Source organism: Hordeum vulgare, chromosome 7H, assembly GCF_904849725.1.
Source record: "Hordeum vulgare subsp. vulgare chromosome 7H, MorexV3_pseudomolecules_assembly, whole genome shotgun sequence".
Lineage (NCBI taxonomy): Eukaryota > Viridiplantae > Streptophyta > Magnoliopsida > Poales > Poaceae > Hordeum > Hordeum vulgare.
Window position 1 is genome coordinate 175,173,320 of NC_058524.1, and position 16,204 is coordinate 175,189,523.

Consider the following 16,204-nt stretch of genomic DNA (forward strand, 5'->3'; position numbering starts at 1 on the left):
CAGAACAATGGAGCGTGCAAGTGACTTGTTGGAACTCATACAAACCGATGTGTGTGGTCCGATGAGTGTGGAGGCATTCTGCGGATATCGTTATTTTCTCACCTTCACTGACAATTTGAGTAGATATGGTTATGTCTACTTGATGAAGCACAAGTTTGAGACGTTTGAAAAGTTCAAGCAATTTCAGAGTGAAGTCGAAAATCATCGTAACGAGAAGATCAAGTTCCTACGGTCTGATCGTGGCGGTGAATATCTGAGTTTCGAGTTTGGTGCTCACTTAAGACAATGTGGAATTGTTTCACAGTTGACACCGCGTGGAACACCACAGCGTAATGGTGTGTCTGAACGTCGTAATCATACTTTATTAGAGATGGTGCGATCTATGATGTCTCTTACCGATTTGCCGTTATCGTTTTGGGGTTATGCATCAGAGACAACTACATTCATTTTAAATAGGGCACCATCTGTGGTATGGCAAAAGACAAAAGTTGTCGTTTCTTAAAGTTTGGGGATGTGATGCTTATGTGAAAGAGCTTCAGCCTGAAAAGCTGGAACCCAAAGCGGAAAAGTGCGTCTTCATAGGTTACCAAAATAGACAGTTGGGTATGCCTTCTATCTCAAATCCGAGGGCAAAGTGTTTGTTGCTAAAAACGGAGCTTTTCTTGAGAAGGAGTTTCTCTCAAAAGAATTGAGTCAGAGGAAGATAGAACTTGATGAGGTTGTCGAACCTTTAATTCCTCTTGATGGTGGCGCAGGACAAGGGGAAACCCCTCTTGCTGCAGCGCGAGTTGAGGAACAAGTTGATGATGATGATCATGAAACTTCGAATCAAGTTACTGTCGGACCTCGCAGGTCGACAAGATCACGTACTGCTCATGAGTGGTACGGTAATCCTGTCTTAACAATTATGTTCTTGGACAACAATGAACCTGCAAATTATGAAGAAGCAATAGTGGACCCGGATTCCAAAAAATGGCTGGAGGCCATGAAGTCCGAGATAGGATCCATGTACGAGAACAAAGTGTGGACTTTAGAAGTACTACCGGAAGGCTGCAAGGCTATTCATAACAAATGGATCTATAAGAAGAAGACAGACGCAGACGGAAATGTGACCGTTTATAAAGCTCGACTTGTGGAAAAGGGTTTTTCACAAGTTCAAGGAATTGACTACGATGAGACTTTCTCACCGGTAGCGATGCTTAAGTCTGTCTGAATCATGTTAGCAATAGCTGCCTTTTATGATTATGAAATCTGGCAGATGGATGTCACAACAGCGTTCCTTAACGGTTTTCTTAAGGAAGAGTTGTATACGATGCAACCCGAAGATTTTGTCGATCCAAAGAATGCTAACAAAGTATGCGAACTCTAGTGATCCATTTATGGACTGGTGCAAGCATCTCGGAGTTGGAATAAGCGCTTTGATGAGGTGATCAAAGCATTTGGGTTTATACAAGTGGTTGGTGAATCTTGTATTTACAAGAAAGTGAATGGGAGCTCTGTCACTAGTGGAGAAAGGGGTATTAGAACCGGTTGGTAAGGGCCTTTGGACCCGAATACACATCCGGTGCTACGTATCCGGGACTAAAGGCCCCCCCTTTAGCACCGGTCTCTTACAAACCGGTGCTAAAGGCCTCCACGTGGGCGCCGAAGAGTGCGCGCAGGCGGAGGACCTTTAGAACCGGTTGGTAACACCAACCGGTCCTAATGATTTTTTTTCCTTTTTTTCCTTTTCTTTTCAGGGTTTCCGATTCCGTATTTCGGTGTTTCCGTGTTCCGTATTTTCAGGGTTTTCGTTTACGTGTTTCCGGTTCCGTCTTTCCGTTTACCTCTTTCCGATTCTGTGTTTCCGATTCCGTGTGTCCGTGTTACGTTTTTTACGAACACGGAATCGGAAACACGTAATCGGAAACACGTATCCGGAAACACCGATTCCGTGTTTGCGGTTAAGTGTTTCCGATTCCGTGTTTGCGGTTAAATGTTGATGCACCAAATAAAAGTACATATATACATGTAACATGAATTACTGGACCGATTATCATTACATAATTTGAAGTTCGTTTCCTATAGCTGTATACTTGCATAGAGAAGGGAGCTGGGTATTGGTTCATAGGATGGAAAAATTCTCCGCCTTCATCTATGACTTGCGTGAGGAGAAATCCTGCCGATTCCTCTGCAACTGCCTTGCAACGTTGGATTGGTCTGAGCATCGCCCGCTTTCGTTGCAGCTTTAAAAGAAGTAGATGAAAACAATTAAGTTATGAACAAAACTAAACATAATTGATGGCAACATAAATAAAGTTGTGAAGATCCGGTTACGTACCTCTAGATTTCTGGAAGTACGGGATTTCTCATTGATAATCCTGTGAATGTACTCGCAAACGTAGTATCCACAATAATCAGTGCCCTGTGGTTGTTGCGGGACGCCTTATATACGAGAACATAATTCAGTCAAATTAATAATAATCAAGAGAATGTAATGGTATTGAAACCAGGGTACGTAGTACTACTTACTTTGTTAATCTGAAAGTGGAGCTTGTCTGCCCATGTACCGGGTTCTTCCTTGATGAACATTTGCCAAACCCTGGCCGACAAAGAAAAATGAATACAAGAGTTAATTATTACTTACTTGATATCAGGAAATGAACGAAAAAGAGGCCGATGAACGAAAGAGGCCGATATATATATACCTTTGAAGCATCTGACGCGCGCTCTTCCATTTGTCAGCGTCCCAGGTTAACGGGTCCCAGACTTCAACTTGTCCTTGATCGATTCTAATGATGAACAATATGAAGTGGGACCTGCGCACGTGTACACACGCAGTCATGCATACTCATCAATTACACATAACATCAGGTAAGCAAAATGGAATGTGTACAAGACAGTAACACTCACTTGAATCCGTAGGGCCAAAGTATTTCTTTTTTGGTAGTTTGTCGCTTCAAAAACCTTAGCAAATCATTCGGTGTATCCTTGTTGAACTTTTCTATTGTCTCTTGATGAAACGAATACGGGTCAATGAACCCAAAGTCCCAAATTCCTGCCAGCCTGCATTCACGAATCTTCATTCTGCATAGTAGCGTACAAAAAGAATGTCTCGTGAGTGATAATTATACGGGCAATGAACGCGAGCTTAACTAAATAATTAAATTACACAAATAAATCACTTACAAACAGTAGCAGCTGACGATAGCTTTGTCGAGGGCACGTTGATTGTACATCTGGAAAAAATCATCAAACCCAACCTCCACACCGTACTCTCCGAAGTAGTGTTGATCCTGAACTGCCGCCATGATACAGTCTCTCTTTTGCCTTGCAGCCTCCAAGTACCAACCATGTAAATTCCATAGTTGGGTTGTTAGAGCACTAGGACTTTCGACCAGAGGGTGCTCGGGCTTATATTTATATACCACATCAGCAATAGCGTACCCTACGTCGCCCATGCGTGGACCGGACACTGAAGCCTGGTCAGATAACACCTTGAGCGGGGCAATTGACTGTGCTTCTTGTTGTCCGAGCTGGGGAACTTGTTTCCCGCATTTCGTCTGCTCCGCCTGCTTCATCTGCTCCGCCTGCTTCATCTGTGCGGTGTGCATCTTTTCAATGAACCGTTCATAGTCTGAAAGGGGCGGCGGTGGCGGCGGTTCAGGATAATATAAGTTGTCGATGGTGCGCTCAATTTTCCACTTTGGTACGTTCTTCAGAGTTTCCTTCCAGATGTCTGGAGGGGGCTTCAGGGGAAACCGTGCGAACGATGCTTTGTTTTTGGCTTTCACGGCCTCGTCTAGTTCCTCCGGAGTCATCAGGCCTGGTAACTTCGGGGGAGTCTTGACTTTATTGGGTTTCCTTTCTCTCTTCTTGGGAGGAGTAACGTTTCTTCTGAACTGCAGCTTCCGCTTTGCCGTACATGTAGTGGGCGCATCCGTCGGCTCACTGGAGTGCACGGGCGATGGACTCTCGGCCTCGGGCTCCCTATCTTCGTTGTGGGGTGGACTTGGAGGTGCGTTGGGGGGTGGACTTGGAGGTGCGTTGGGGGGTGGACTTGGAGGTCGTGCATTCTCTGTACGAAAGTGAAAAAACTATTAAAAATAGGCTTACATGTGGTGCAACATTCAGTAATTGTTGGAGGTGGTGCATTTGTACCTGGAGGAGTCGGTGGCCTTGGCGCCGCGTTAGGAAACACGATGTGTTTCTTCTTCCACAAGATGATACCAAGCTCCATTTCTCCCAGTGTCTTCTTGCCTTCACCTCCAGGAATATCAAGCTCAATTGACTGGCATCCCGGCGTAATTGTTGACAACCCGACACGAGCATGGGATGCTGGAATCTGACCACCATGGTAGGTTGCTCCAGGTTGATTCGGTAAAGCATAGCCTGACGCCACCATGAAGGATATGTTCCCCATTGGCATATGTATCTCACAGTTTGTCTTCTCCGTGACATCATCCACGGGGTAGTGAGGCGCCGACGGTTCGACTGTAGGACCATCTTCTAGCTGCAGCTGCGTGGAACCCACGCTGCTTCTATGCTGAGATGGGACGACATCTGCTACAGGATCGTCTTCTAATTGCTGCTGATCAGCGTCAGGTGCAGGATCTTCTTCCTCCTCTTCAGTGTCAGGTACAGGGTGTCCCCCTTTCTTCAAGAGAAACGCCACCTTTTCTTCTAATGTCGATATCCGTTCCAGTGCCTTCCTCTTGCTTCTACCACGGCTTCTGTAAGTGCCAAGGTCCGCCGGAAACCCTTGGTTCCACGGGGTAGTGGCTCCAAAGCCTCGTGTTCGTCCCCACTTTTTGGGGTTCCCGAGTGCCTTCATCAACTCGTCGTTCTCTCTATCGGGAACAAAAGTTCCTTTTCGAACAGCTTCTATTGCCTTCTCTAGATCTGATACGACTTGTGTTATTTTTTCCGACCATGGTCCCTCCGCAACAATCATCCCAGTCTCAGCGTCCAACGTTGCCCCATGCGCGAACAACCAGAACTTGGACCTATTGGGCCAGTCATGTGTCTGTGGAATGATATTTCTTTTCAGAAGCGCATCTTCATAGCGTCGCCACCTAGGCAGGGCAGTCATGTAGCCACCTGACCCCAAAATATGGTGATATTTCTTCTTCTTCGCATTCTCCGTATTTGTGGCTGATCGGGATGTAAAGACACCCGATTTCTTGTACGCCTTAAAATCAGGCCAATCGTCTCTTATCTTCACTAGGTGCCCAGTGAAAACTGGATCTTCGTCCTTATATTTCTTCCACAAGTCTTTCTTCCACCTCTGGAATTGTGTGGCCATCTTCTTCAAAGCCCACTCCTCGACTTTCTTCTTCTTATCTTCCGCTACGCTGAAATTTAGCCAGACCGTGTCGCAAAGCACTCTTTTCAATCTATCATCGACATAAGTAGCTCCAACGTTGGCGCCGGTCTTCGTCTTATTCCATTCTATTAAGTTGATCGGGACCAGGTCTCTTACAACAACTCCGCACTGATTTACAAATTTGCGATAAGTTTCTGGGGGTTCCAGTGGTTTGCCATCAGCAGCACCTTTATCGATCGAGTACCTTGCAGTATCTTTCAACCTTGCGGCCGGGCCTCGTTTCGACTTTGTCTCAGTACTTGCGCTAGGTGTTCCGGAGGGCACCTAAACGGGAAAATAATGATTCGTTAGTAAGTGCAATACAAATTAATTGTTGCGTCAACAGTGACTTGAGATATACATTGGCAGAGTTTGTTCCGGAGGGCACTTCTGCATCTACTACATCTTCTATATTCTCAGCTCCGTCACCGGAGTCGTTCAAAAATTGATTGCTAAACGCATGTCCACCGTCGTCATCATGATATATGGCCGTTGCATCTTCAAAAATCATCTGGCACATGTATCTTTCCTTCTCCGCCTCACCCATTCCCGTGAGCTGATCGGCGTGCTGATCATGTGGTTCTTGGGGATCCATAGCTCAACACCTGCTAGTAACAAGAATTTAACTTAGCAAAATTATTTAAGGAAAAGTTTTACGGAACCGGAAAGTTTACGGAAAAGTTTTACGGAATCGTCGGAGTCGTAATCGTCGCAAAGTTTTACGGAATCGTCGGAAAGTTTTACGGAATTGTCGGAATCGTCGGAAACTTTCCCCGCAGTTATGGAATCGTCGGAATCGTAGGAAAGTTTTACGGAATTGTAATCGTCGAAAAGTTTTACGGAATCGTCGGAACCGTCGGTTTAGGGTTTTACGGAATCGTCGGAATCGTCGGATTCGTCGGAGTCACCTCATTTGTACAATCATAGGACTTTGCGATCTCCATCGATAAAATGGAAAGAATAAAGTCAAGGGTAAAAATAGGAACTACAACAATATGGATATACAACAATATGATAAGGCTCTAAAATAGGATATACAACAATATGGATATATGATATACAACAATATGGATATACGAAAATAGGATATATGATACAACAATATGGATATATGATATATGAAAAATATGATACAACAATATGGATATACCGTACGTGAGAAGAAGATGAAGTGGGGCGGCGAGGAGGCGGTGTGGGGCGGCGCGCGAGGAGGCGGCGAGGAGGCGAAGGCGCGGCGAGGAGGCGGCGAGGAGGCGACGGCGCGGCGAGGAGGAGGCGACGGTGCGGCGAGGAGGCGGCGAGGAGGCGACGGCGCAGCGAGGAGGCGGCGAGGATCGGCGAGGAGGCGGCGGCGCGCAGAGGAGGCGAGGCACGGAGAGGAGGCGGCGAGGAGGCGACGGCGCGGCGAGGAGGCGGCGAGGATCGGCGAGGAGGCGGCGCGAGGAGGCCGCGCGCGAGGAGGCGGCGCGCGAGGAGGCGGCGAGGAGGCGGCGAGGATCGGCGAGGAGGCGGCGAGGAGGCGACGGCGGCGAGGAGGCGGCGAGGAGGTCGAGTCGGCGAGGAGAGAGGCCGCGAGGAGAGAAGGCGAGGAGAGACGCGCGGGAAGGCGAGAAGTTGGCGACCCCGGAGAGGTCTAGAGCCTTTAGCACCGGTTTGTGTTAACAACCGGTGCTAAAGGGTCTTTAGCACCGGTTGTTAACACAAACCGGTGCTAAAGGGTCCAAAAATTGGGCGCGAATCGAACCCACCTTTAGGACCGGTTGTTGTTACAAACCGGTCCTAAAGGTTTTTTTCCTTTTTTTTTCCTTTTTTCTGTTTCCTGTTTTCTTTTTCTTTTTGTTTCCTTTTTCTTTTTCCTGTTTCTTCTTTTATTTTTATTTTTTCCTTTTTTCTGTTTCCTGTTTTCTTTTTATTTTTGTTTCCTTTTTCTTTTTCCTGTTTCTTCTTTTATTTTTCTTTTTTCCTTTTTTCTGTTTCGTGTTTTCTTTTTCTTTTTGTTTCCTTTTTCTTTTTCCTGTTTCTTCTTTTATTTTTCTTTTTTGTTTCCCTTTTCTGTTTTCTTTTACATTTATTTACAAATTGTCAAAATGTCATTTTAACACTTAAAAAATAAAAATGATATTTATCAAAATGGTCAAATTTAGTGGAAACTGGTCAAATTTTTGATATTTATCAAAATGGTCAACACAATTACATAAAAGGTTTAATACATTATTACACATCACCAACAACACCCCCTATCTATTTCTCTTCTTGCCTTTCTTCTGATTGCGCCGTAACCATGGAGTATCTTCATCATTTAACGGGATGCTTGAATCATCTTTGACTTTGAAGGGAGGAATTTCATCAAATTTATTGTAATCTTCTGACATGTCTCTCTCGTCCTCGACTCCCACGATGTTTCTTTTCCCTGAAAGAACTATGTGGCGCCTTGGCTCATCGTCTGATGTATTCGCTTCCTTATCTTTTCTTTTTCTCGGTCTGCTAGACATGTCCTTCACATAGAAAACCTGAGCCACATCATTGGCTAGGACGAATTGATCATTGCCGTACCCAAGATTCTTCTAATCCATTGTTGTCATTCCGTACTTCGGGTCTACCTTCACGCCTGACAGGTTGAACCATTTGCACCAGAACAAAGGGACCTTAAAGGAAGGTCCGTAGTCAAGTTCCCATATCTGCTCTATGTAACCATAGTATGTGACCCTTTGCCCGTTGTCGTCTTTTGCATCAAACCGGACGCCACTATTTTGGTTGGTGCTCTTTTTATCTTGGTCTGCCGTGTAAAATGTGTTACCATTTATCTCGTACCCTTTAAAGGTCAATACAGTCGAAGATGGTTGCTTGGCCAACAGGTATAGCTCATCTTCAACAATGTTGTCATTAATGAGACGTCTTTGCAACCAACCGCCGAAAGTCTTCGCGTGTTCTTTAGCAATGAAATCTTCAGGTTGCTCCGGGTATTCCGAGCGTAAAATATCCTTGTGTTCCTGGATATATGGAGCCGCCAAGCTGGAATTAACTACAACTGTGTAGTGTGCTTGAGTGAAAGATTGCTCGTCCATACATGTTGTTGATTTCTTTCCTAGCGTGCCTTTTCCACGCAGTCTCCCCTCATGGCGCGACTGAGGAACACCGATCGGGTTCAGGTCAGGAATAAAGTCAACACAAAACTCAATGACCTCCTCTGTTCCATAGCCCTTGACCATGCTTCCTTCTGGCCTAGCACGGTTTTTAACATAATTCTTCAAGACTCCCGTGAACCTCTCAAAGGGGAACATATTGTGTAAGAATACAGGACCGAGAACGGAAATCTCTTGGACTAGGTGAACTAGAGGTGCGTCATAATATTGAAGAAGGTTGGTGGGAACACCAACTCGAAGCTGACAAGACATTGGACCACGTCCTTCTGTAAACTTGGTAGAGTTGCTGGATCGATTGCCTTCTGAGAAATTGCGTTGAGGAATGCACATACCTTCACAATGGGTACTCGCACGTTTTCTGGCAGAAGCCCCCTCAATGCAATCGGAAGTAACTGGGTCATGATCACGTGGCAGTCATGAGACTTTAGGTTTTGGAACTTTTTCTCTTCCAGGTTTAGTATTCCTTTTATGTTCGACGAGTAGCCAGACGGGACCTTGATACTGCTCAGGACTTGGAAAAAGATCTCCTTCTCTTCCTTGGTAAGAGCGTAGCTGGCAGGACCTTTGAAATTCTCTGGATTCATCAGGTCGTCTCGTTCGTGCATACGTTGGTGGTGCAGCCATGCTTTTGGTGTATCTCTCGACTTCTTCCCATGCACGCCCAATAAGTTTAGCAGGTTACGCAAATATTTTTCGTCACGTGCATCACGTCGATCGCAGAGCGAACCTCTAGGAATTTCCAATAGGGTAGTTCCCAGAATAAAGATTTCTTCTTCCACATGGCTAGGTGGTGGTCGGCGTCATTCGGAACAGATTGTGCGCCAGGACCCTTACCAAAGATTACTTTTATATCTTTGACCATGTCATATATATCAGTACCTTTAGGGAGGGTTGGCTTCCTCCGTGTATCTGCCTCGCCTTTGAAATGCTTTCCTTTCTTTCTTACGGGATGCCTGTCTGGAAGAAATCGACGATGCCCCGGGTACACATTCTTGCCTATATGTATACTTTCAGTCTCGCCTAAACAGTGTGTGCATGCGCTGTATCCCGTGTTTGACTGTCCTGAGATGTTACTAAGAGCGGGCCAATCATTGATGGTTACAAACAGCAACCCTCGTAGGTCAAATTCCTCCTGTTTGTACTCGTCCCACACACGTACACCTTCGTCAGCCCACAACTCTAAAAGTTCATCAACCAGTGGCCTCAGGTACACATCAATGTTGTTGCCGGGTTGCGACGGGCCTGGGATAAGCACTGGCATCATAATGAACTTACGCTTCATGCATAACCAAGGAGGAAGGTTATAGATACATAGAGTCACGGGCCAGGTGCTATGACTGCTACTCTGCTCCCCAAACGGATTCAGGCCATCTATACTTAGACCAAACCTTAAGTTTCTTGGGTCACGTGCAAAGTCCTCATACTTATCGTTGATGTTTCTCCACTGCGACCCATCAGCGGGTTGTCTCAGCATATCGTCTTCCTTACGGTCTTCTTGTGCCATCGCAGCAACTTGGCATGCTCTTTGTTTCGGAACAAACGTTTCAACCGTGGTATTATAGGAGCATGCCACATCACCTTGGCAGGAACCCTCTTCCTGGGGCGATCGTCGCCCTCAACATCACCAGGGTCATCTCGCCTGATCTTATACCGAAATGCACCGCATACCGGGCAGGCATTTAAATTCTCGTGCTGACCGCGGTAGAGGATGCAGTCATTGATGCATGCATGTATCTTATGCACTTCCAATCCTAGAGGGCAGACAACCTTCTTTGCTTCGTACGTACTGCAGGGCAGCACGTTATCTCTTGGAAGCATCTTCTTCATTATTTTTAGCAGCTTTTCAAATCCCTTGACAGATATTCCATTCTCTGCCTTCCATTGCAGCAATTCCAGGGTGGTGCCCAGCTTTTTCTGGCCATCTTCGCAATTTGGGTACAACAATTTTTTGTGATCTTCTAACATGCGCTCCAACTTCAACCTCTCGTTTTCACTTCCGCAGTTTATCTGTTCTTCACGAATGACCTGACGAAGAACATCATCAGACTCATCAACAATGTCCTCAAGTTCAGGCTCGTCTTCCCCCATTTCAGTATCACCGTGTTCACCGAACATAGGATAGTTATCATTATCCTCTTCTTCTTCATTGTCTTCCATTACAACCCCTCTTTCTCCGTGCTTGGTCCAACAAAAATAACTGGGCATGAAGCCTTCTTGCAACAGGTGGGTGTGTATGGTTCTTGAGTTAGGGAAATTCCTCTTATTCTGGCATTTTTTACATGGACAAAAAATAAATCCATTCTGCCTGTTTTTCTCAACCACATTGAGAAAACTATGCATGCCGTTAAGGAATTCGGGACGACGTCGATCATTGTACATCCATTGCCGGTTCATCTGCATTATATAAATTTATCAAAAACCATTATGCTAAATCATCATGACTAAATTAATTAATTAATACAAAAAGTTCATCACACGTTAAAACCAAAGTAGCGTAGTGACCATACATATATAGTTCTCGGAAAAACACACACTGAAACCAACCATAAAAACTCTCTCTAATTAATGCATTTAAAAACAACAACAAATGCGATCAAAATCGCAACAAAGGTAACAATTGACCCGACGGCATAATGATACCAAGCCTCTTTACTAATTGCATATTTTCTAATCTTTCTAATCTTCAGACGCATTGCTTCCATCTCGCTCTTGTGACCATCGACGACACCGGCAAGAACCTTTTCCAAGGTCATCTTCTCTCTTTCAGTTTTTTCCAACCTTTCTTCAGTTTTCAATCTTTCTTTCAGGCCAACATTTTCTTGTTCAACTAAGTGTAACTTCTGAACAATAGGGTCGATTGGCATTTCCGGTTCCACTACCTCCTAGATAAAAATATCTATGTCAAGTTGGTCGGCGTAACTAATTGTCATATAATCAGGAAATGAAAATATGTAGTTATAAAAGATAATATACAACATCCGAATCGTAGACTGGACGAGGGCCAACGGGGACGGATATCAAAACCATGGCGCTATACATATAAAAAAAATCTTACACAATAAGAAAATTATATACAAGTAAATATGTAAATCATACAAATCAAAATTTGTTTTGGTAAATAAAAACAATAGGCTCACCAAGGTTGTGTCGGTGACGGGGCGATCGACGGCGGTGAGGAAGGGGACAAGGCGCGCGACACTAAAAAAACCACAAATCATAATTAATTTTGAGCTCAAATTGCATATGTATACATAACAAATGATGAACTCTCTCTAGCTTAGGCATTTCATCAAACACCTAGCTAGCACAACAAAAATGAAATGAGCAAGAAAACGAGCAAAACTTGCAATGCCGGAAGAGGGAATGTTGATGCTAACCATAGGACCGATGGGTGCCAACAATCTTGACAAATGGTGGAGAAAAATGGGGATGGATTAGAGCTCCCAAGAGGAAGGAGAGAGCAAAAATGGAGTTGAGCTCGAGCTAGAAAAAATGGAGCTGAGCTCGGGGTGGAATATAGGGGTGCTCGGGGAGGAAGGAGAGGAGGGCTTTAGGATCGGTTTGTGTTAAAAACCGGTGCTAAAGGGTCTGACAGCGGGGCCCCGCAGTTGCTACAAAAATGAGAAAACCTTTAGCACCGGTTTGTGATACAAACCGGTTCTAAAGGTTCTGTCCACTGGGCCCCCTCCCTGCAGCAAATGGTCCAAAAACCTTTAGGACCGGTTTGTAACACAAACCGGTCCTAAAGGCCTTGCGGCCATTTGCTGCAGGGAGGGGGCCCAGCGGACAGACCCTTTAGAACCGGTTTATATCCAATCCGGGTCCAATGTGGTTGGCTCAATTCCCTGTTTTCTACTAGTGTGTGGCGTTTCTAATATTATATGTGGACGACATATTGCGGATTGGAAACAACGTGGAGCTTTTAGAGAGCATAAAGGATTACTTGAATAAAAGTTTCTCTATGAAGGACCTAGGAGAAGTTGCTTACATTCTAGGCATTAAGATCTATAGGGATAGATCAAAACGCCTGATAGGACTTCCACAAAGCACATACCTTGATAAAGTTTTGAAGAAGTTCAAAACGGATTAGTCCAATAAAGGGTTCTTGTGAGTATTACAAGGTATAAAATGGAGTAAGACTCAGTGCCCAGCAACTGCGGAAGATAGAGAACAAATGAGTTCCGTCCCCTACGCTTCAGCCGTAGGGTCTATCATGTATGCAATGTTGTGCACTAGACCAGACGTCAACTTGGCCATAAGTATGGAAGGCAGGTTTCAGTGTAATCCAGGAGTGGATCACTGGACGGCGGTCAAGAATATTCTAAAGTACCTGAAAAGGACTAAGGAAATGTTTCTCGTGTATGGAGATGACAAAGAGCTCGCGGTAAAAGGTTATGTCAACGCAAGTTTTGACACTGATCCGGATGACTCTAAGTCACAAACCGGATACATATTTATTCTTAATGGGGGTGCGGTAAGCTAGTGCAGTTCCAAGCAGAGCGTCATAGCAGATTCTACATGTGAAGCGGAGTACATGGCTGCCTTGGAGGCCGCAAAGGAGGGTGTGTGGATGAAGCAGTTCTTGAGAGATCTTGGTGTTGTGCCAAGTGCACTAGATCCATTGACTCTGTTATGTGACAACACTGGTGCCATTGCCTTACCAAAGGAACCAAGGTTTCACAACAAGACCAGACACATGAAACGACGCTTCAACCTCATCCGCGACTACGTCGAAGGAGAGGACGTGAATATTTGTAAAGTGAACACTGACCTGAATGTAGCAGACCCGCTGACTAAACCTCTTCCACGGGAAAAACATGATCAACACCAGAACTGTATGGGTGTTCGATTTATTACAATGTAAATCGCATGGCGATGTGAGGACTAGATTATTGACTCTAGTGCAAGTGGGAGATTGTTGGAAATATGCCCTAGAGGCAATGATAAATAGTTATTATTATATTTCCTCTTTAAAGATAATCGTTTATTATCCATGCTATATTTGTATTGAATGAAAACATACATACTTGTGTGGATACATAGACACAACAATGTCCCTAGTAAGCCTCTAGTTGGCTAGCGAGTTGATCAAGGATAGTCAAGGTTTTCTGGCTATCTGCAAAGTGTTGTTGCTTGATAACTGGATCACATCATTAGGAGAATCATGTGATGGACTAGACCCAAACTATGATCGTAGCATATTGATTGTGTCGTTTTATTGCTATAGTTTTCTGCGTGTCAAGTATTTGTTCATATGACCATGAGATCATATAACTCACTCTGCACCGGAGGAATGCCTTGTGTGTATCAAACGTCACAACGTAACAGGGTCACTATAAAGGTTCTCCACAGGTATCTTCGAAGGTGTCCGTTGAGTTAGTATGGATCAAGACTGAGATTTGTCACTCCGTGTGACGGAGAGGTATCTCGGGGCCCACTCGGTAATACAACATCACACACAAGCCTTGCAAGCAATGTGACTAAGTGTAAGTCACAGGATCTTGTATTACAGAACGAATAAAGAGACTTGCTGGTAACAAGATTGAAATAGGTATGCGGATACCGACGATCGAATCTCGGGCAAGTAACATACCGAAGGACAAAGGGAATGACATACGGGATTATATGAATCCTTGACACTGAGGTTCAACCGATAAGATCTTCGGAGATTATGTAGGATCCAATATGGTCATCCAGGTCCCGCTATTGGATATTGACTGAGGTGTACGTCGGGGCATGTCTACATAGTTCTCGAACCCGCAGGGTCTGCACACTTAAGGTTCAGTGATGTTTTAGTATAGTTGAGCTATATGCGTGGTTACCGAATGTTGTTCGGAGTCCCGGATGAGATCACAGACGTCACGAGGGTTTCTGGAGTGGTCCGGAGATGAAGATTGATATATAGGATGACTTCATTTGGTTACCGGAAAGTTTTCGGGCATTACCGGGAATGTACCTCGAGTGACGTATGGGTTCCAGAAGTTCACCGGGAGGGGGGAAACCCTTCCAGGGGAAGCCCAAAGGACTTATGGGTCGCGCACCAGCACTTAGTGGGCTGGTGGGACAGCCCAATAAGGCCTATGTGCCATAGAGAGAAAACCGAAGAAAGAAAAAAAGAAAAGGTGGGAAGGAAGGGAAGGACTCCACTTTCCAATCCTAGTTGGACTAGGATTGGAGTAGGAGTCCTTCTCCTCCTCTTGGCCGGCGCACCTTGGGAGCTCGGCCCTCAAGGCAAGTCCCTCCCCCTCCCTCCTATATATACTGGTGATTTAGGGCTGACTTGAGACAACTGTGCCACGTGCAACTCAGATCTAGACACCATAGTTTTACCTCTAGATCGTATTTCTGCTGAGCTCGGGCGGAGCCCTGAAGGAGTAGATCCTTCACCACCACCGGAGCACCGTCATACTTCCGGAGAACTCATCTACTTCTCCGTCTTGCTTGCTGGATCAAGAAGGCAGAGATCATCGTTGAGCTGTACGTGTGCTGAACACGGAGGAGTTGTCCGTTCGGCACTAGATCAGAGCGGATCGTGGGACGGATCACAGGACGGTTCGTGGGACGGTTCACGGGGCGGATCGAGGGATGTGAGGATGTTCCACTACATCAACCGCGTTTCTTAACGCTTCCTGCTGTGCGATCTACAAGGGTACGTAGATCCAAATCTCCTCTCGTAGATGGACATCACCATGATAGGTTTTCGTGCGCGTAGGAATTTTTTTTGTTTCCCATGTGACGTTCTCCAACAGCTATTACAGAACTTGCACCATGAGGCTCGGCCACAGGCTATTCGAGATTACTATGCCACGCTTGTTAAGAAGGAGAAGAAGGACTGCCGCGGAAAGTATTTGAAGAAGGAGCAGTACATGAAGGTAATTACCTATTCTTAAGGCCTTGCACGTAGTTTTCTTGATTTGATTCGTAGGCATAGCGCTCAAAATTCTTTTTAATAACTTATAGGTGCCCCCGAGATGGTTTGCGGATAAGATGGATTGTTGGGAGGCGTTGGTGGATGAGTGGTGCACAGGCAACTGGCGAGATGTCCACGACAATGCGAAGGAGCGGCGTGCCCAAATGGTTGGTGTGCCACGCCATAAAGGCAGCGCCAACTTAATTCAGTTCAGACGGAACTGGGTACGTAGTTTGCTTCCTTATTCATGCAATTAATTCTTCATCCTAGCTTGAGCCCTTTACTAATACTTTCGCATCACAATAAGGTGGAGGTCCCAAAGTTGTACGACCTTTATGGCATGGCACATACTACCTCCTACAAGAAGGTCAAGGCATTATCTGTGTCTGACCTGGATCATCCAGAGATGTTCACCAACATCTCCTCCCACCACAAACTCATAAAATACAGGCACGTGGGGAAGGCTAGGAAAGGGGAGGACTTTAACCCGGGCCAGGAACCTTTGGATCCAGAGCTGGTGATGTTATCTAGCGGCGGGAGGCCCCATGGCTCGATAGCCATTGGAGATGGGATAATACGTTGTCAACTCACTCTCCCGGCGATCAAGGCGCGCTAGTCGAGCTCTTGTCCTCAGATAAGACGTCTTCCACGGCTAGTCGATCTCGCCATCGAGGTTAGTTGTATGGACTCAGAGAACTTTCATCAATTTCATTGTGTGTGTGTCCATCGATCATTATAGTGGTAACGAGGAATGGTGTTGCAGGCTGCTCTTCAGAAAGAGAGAGCGGCAAACCAGGCTGCTCTTGA

General features: G+C 45.5%; 1 pseudogene; it reads right to left on the bottom strand.

The window, feature by feature from the left end:
• Nucleotides 1–7,617: 7,617 nt before the first annotated feature.
• Nucleotides 7,618–10,866, bottom strand: LOC123412560 (annotated as a pseudogene).
• Nucleotides 10,867–16,204: the final 5,338 nt, after the last annotated feature.